Below are 5078 nucleotides of genomic sequence, written 5' to 3' on the forward strand. Positions count from 1 at the left end.
ATATATACACACAGTTTATATATACAGGGGATCTAGATAGATACATCTATACATATTATATATATCAGACTATACTATTCTATAACTATACATATGTAGACATACTTATAAAATATATATTGTATAATAATACCAGTCGATTCGTGTCATGTTTATTGAAGTAAAAAGTGTTGTGTGTGTTGTGAGCGGAGAGCGGAGTGTGTGTTGTGACTGCGTCAGCCAACCACTAAAGAAAGGCTTCGGAACAGTCAACAGAATCTGGAGTTGATTCTGCATGCAAACCTCAAACCCAGACCGCCGTCTCATCCATGACCGGGGTTGTCGTAGCGGAGCCACAACCAGGGGAGCATGTTGTTGTTGTTGTTGCCAGTGGCGAAGAGTCTCCATGGGGACGACTCTCCACCGTGACCACAGAGAGAGACGGAGGTGTCTGGGTCTGGCTCCTGCTCCGCTTCTCTACAGGCCCGAACATCAGCCTCCCTCCGTCCCTCCTCCCTCTTCCTCCCTCACTCGCTCATTCCCCCCCGCCCCACCCCTCCTCTCCTCCCTCTGTGTGTTTTCATGTGCTGACTGACAGCCAAGGAGCCTCATGCATCGTCTGACGTGGCAGCGAGTGCTGAAACTCCCCCATTCAGCTCCCCACTGCTCTCACTCTCAGGTAACACTATGTTCAGTGCCCTGTAGCAGGCTGTACTGGAACGGCCATACCTGCCGCATCCACTAGGACACAAACCTGGCAGGATGATATCCGAAGTAGTCTGTGGCACTCAAATGACCACTCCGGTCCCCCGTCACCAGACCGTCTATGCCCGTGAACGGCAGTCTGTTTGTGGGTGAGCTTGTTCTTCTTAGGTTTCCCTCCCCAGCACCGGTAGTTCTGGCCCCTCTGGGGTGGGGGGAGGAGGGGGGAGGAGGGAGGGAGCGTCCGTATGCGCGAGGAGGCGGACTGTTAGCCTCGCGCGCTAACCACACAAGCTAGCCGACCGCGCTAGCCTCCATCCCTCAAGACCTGCTGCTGCTCTACCTCTGGATAGTTACTCGAGAAGGGGGGGAGGGGGTCGGGGGAGGGGGGGGTCCTGTTTAAGGGAGAAAGACACAGGAATGAGTTGGGATGTTTTTGAAAAGAAAACAGGATTTCTTTGTTATCGTTATGTACTGTATGTTTCCGTTTCAGTGTGCGTATGTGTGTGTGTGTGTGTGCCTGTGAGCTGTGTCAGGAGCCCTCTTGCCCCCTCGTTGTCTGTTTGCAGGGTCTTCCACCCAGGCACTGTGCCCCCCCCCCCCCCCCCCCCCCCCTACCGAGGGGCCACCCAGAGCGGGCACCCTTTAACCCTTGTACTGCCAACCGGCCCAGGGCGAGCCTTAGCACACACACACACACACACCCAAACTAGTTCCAACAGGCGCTGAATGAGTGATAGCTGACTGCAAGTGCTCTTCGTAGTGACAGTCAAGCCCTATATTTTTCCACTCATCCTGTCACAGTGTAAGAACTGTGAGACAGACTGCATTTTAAACTGCGGTCATTAGTCTTATAAAGCTTTGGGAGGATTTCTGTTACAGGGAATAACACGCTCCCTTTGAGGCAAACAAGGGGTGTTGCCGCAAAACTGTGTTGATACTACCTATAGTCAAATGAGCTGCTCGTGTAGTGTGTGCCTGGTAGCGGTGGGTGTGGGTGTGTGTGATAGTCTTGGGACCCAGGAACGTAATAGAGAGAAAGAGAGAGTGCGGGGAACCGAGGGACAGTTGGACGGCGAGAAAGAGTGAGGGAGAGAGCGTCTGCAGACCAGGGGCAAGAGAGGGGCAAGAGAGAAAGAAACGTTGGGGGGGGGAAGAGGGGGGGGGGGCCTGCACACAGAGGGAATGTGTGAGTTGGGCTGGTGGCGAGGCATTTGCATAAAGGCTGAGGGCATGATGCCCGGCTGTGGGGAAGGGTTGGCATCTCGCCTCGCCGACCGAGAGAGGGAGGACCGAGGAAGAATAAAAGAGAGGGAGAAGGGGAACTCTCTCTCTCTCCATAGTGCATCCCTTGTTGGAGGCCAAAGCAGCCCATGGTGTCTGCCAGAGCCACGTTGGAGAAGGGGAAATATCGGGTTTGATTATCTGCTTGATTCCTGCTTTATTCTTTAACGAGGTTTAAATCCAGCCTTGCCCTCGCTGCAGCTGCGGCGAGGGCAAGGCTGCACACAGTGTTTCTGTGTATGTGTGTGTGTGTGTGTGTGTCATGCGCACTGCACACTGGACACAGGTTCAGAGTGCGAGACGAACAAGTGCCGGCCTCGTTTTGGCAGGAAGCTGTCAGTCTGTTCCATGCCCTGTAGTCACCATGCGTGCACACACACACACACACACACACACACACACACACATACACACAGTAGCCCTGAGCATCCCATACTGCCCACTTGACCTTTACAGGAGTGGAGAAGGCTGCATTCACTTCTACTGTAGGGGGCAGAGGAAGAGTGCAATAAGGGTTAAGGGGGTGGGGGAGGGGCATTACCACTTCTTATCAAAAAATATACATCCTCATATTTATGTGTACACACACACTCGCACTTACACACACATCACGCATTTTATGCACTAAAGACAAGCACGCGCACAAAGTCATTTACACACACGCTGCACACATCATTAAGACGAGAGATCATGTCATCTGCGCTTCCAATCATATCTTGTGTTTGCTCGGCGTGCTCCCGCCGTGCACCATGGGATATGTAGTTCACAGTAGTAGGAGGAGGCAGGTCCTTGTTCCCTGTTTCTCTGGAGCCGTTTACAGCACACTCAGCCTCGGCCGCAAATGGCTTCCAGACTTTCACACATAGTAACACGTCAGTGTGTAAACAGGGATAATTACAAACGAGGCACAAACGCACTTTAAACATCAATCTCCCTTGCTAAGAGAAAGTGTTTTCTTTTTTTTTTCTTTTTTTCTTTTCTTCTTCTCCTCACTCCGGGAATAGCATGAAACGACTGTCAGAAAAGGGATCGGAGCATTTTAAGGGACGTAGAATGAAGAGTGTGTGTGTGTGAGAGAGAGAGAGAGTGAGAGAGATAAATATATATAGAGTGGGAGGGAAAGTGAGAAAAACAGACACATTGTGAGAAAGTCTGTCTTACAGTCTTACATAAAAAGTGTATCTGACTCTAAATGGCCATTTTCACTTTTCCATTTTTTACTACAGTTTACAACGGTTTACAACCATATGAGTCGTGTGAGGTTGCAAACCCATCACTCGTTAATAGCAGGGTGTTCTAACCACAGTTGGACTGTCCTGTGCACCTTGCTTTTCCTGCTCTCCTCCTGGGAAGAAAACTTGGAAACTTGGCTGAGGCTAAAAACTTTTTTTCCCCTTTTACACAGAGCCTAAAATGGCAGTATGCCTGTGTTGCATATGAAGGCAGAGAGTTCCTGTTTTGTGCAAAGTTTAGGAGCAAAGGAGTAGGGATTTTTCTTCTTCTTTTTTTTTTTTTTTACTGGATTCTTATGCAAGGCCTCAAACGCTTTTAGAAACCGTTACACAAATCTTTTAAACGACAGCATAGACAGGCACCCAGCTGCAAGATTCACGCACACACACACGGAAAATAGCTCCGTGGCTCAAATCTCTCTCACTCTTTCCCTGACATCATAGTACCTGTCAATAGCTGATTTTACGGAGCAGATGTCAAAGTTGTCCTCCAGCATCCAGCCGTGTGACACAGTTGACCGATGCGCTCGAGTTCTTTGGCTTTCCTGGATCACAAGCTCTCATCTACTCTGTCATCTGCCTTTGGGCCTCTTAAAATGTTTAAATCAAGCAGTTCAAAAGAACACCCTCCAAATATCCAGCCTGATTTATTTGGAGTAACAATTTGGTCTACAGAATTACTTGTTACAGAATTTTGTAAAATGTCATGAAAATAAGTATTTTCTAAACACAGGTGGATTATTTTGTAGATATTATCTGTTCTTAAAGTAGGCCCAAGTGTTTTATAACAAAATTCTTGTCTGTAAGTTGTTACATGAAGTAACCATGAAAGGATCTAAATAAGAATGCAGAATATATAGATTAATTCCCACAATTATACTAGATTTCTGCTTTACATTTAATTATTATTATTATTATTATATTTATAGATGTATCGGATAAATAGTATTATTAGTAGTAATTATATTGTTGTTGTTATTATGAGGCTATTGTTGTTTTTGTTGGCATTTATGTACATTTATTTTACTTGCTTAATATAAATTATATCATTTTGTGAAATTGAAAACTGTACCATTAACCATTTGCAGACTCTAAATTCAATGATAAAGTGGAAGGCTTGGTTAAAAATAGTTAGAAATTGAAAATAAGGAATATGCTTAAGATATGAATAATTACCCTCATCATCTTGCATGTAGAATTTATTTAAGTAGCCTATATGGTATATTTTGAAAGGAACTTCAGTAAAATGTATGTTATTTCAGAAGACTTCAGGCCAACATTTCTTAGTTAGACCAGCTCTTGTTTTTGTCATGAGTTTTTCCTTATTAGGCTAAACCTTTATATTCTAAGTATAAAGAACAAATGTTTTAGTCCAAACTTATTTAGGAAATATGAAATATTTTCACTGGTGCTCGGAAATTTAATAATTCCATCAACCTTATGAACCTTAATTGGGATCAGCAGGAAAGTTCCTATAATTTCAACGAAATTATGACTGACAAACAATGATGGCAATGTCACGTAGCCTAAAAACATCAACTCTGGATTTAAGATATCTTACCATGGTAGTTTTTATTATTATAATTAGCGTATAGTCTCACCTCAAAAATGTGATTCAATACCTCAGTCTATAGCTTTGGTGCTGGGAATTTTTGTGCCAATTTGGTTATAAAGATCCCAGTAGACGCAACCGTACCTGTATGATCAAGTGAAATTTAGTGACTCACAGCATTAACGCTCCTTTTGTCTTTTGTAACATACCAGCATGAAGATAGGCTACATTGTGCTTACATTTGCTCAATCTCTTTCTTAGTAATGCTGACCATATCCAGCAAATAAAGGCAATTTATTTAATGATGTAAGTAACCAGTGATTTATAAA

The sequence above is a fragment of the Osmerus eperlanus genome, chromosome 22 (genome assembly GCF_963692335.1).
Source record: "Osmerus eperlanus chromosome 22, fOsmEpe2.1, whole genome shotgun sequence".
Taxonomy (NCBI): domain Eukaryota; kingdom Metazoa; phylum Chordata; class Actinopteri; order Osmeriformes; family Osmeridae; genus Osmerus; species Osmerus eperlanus.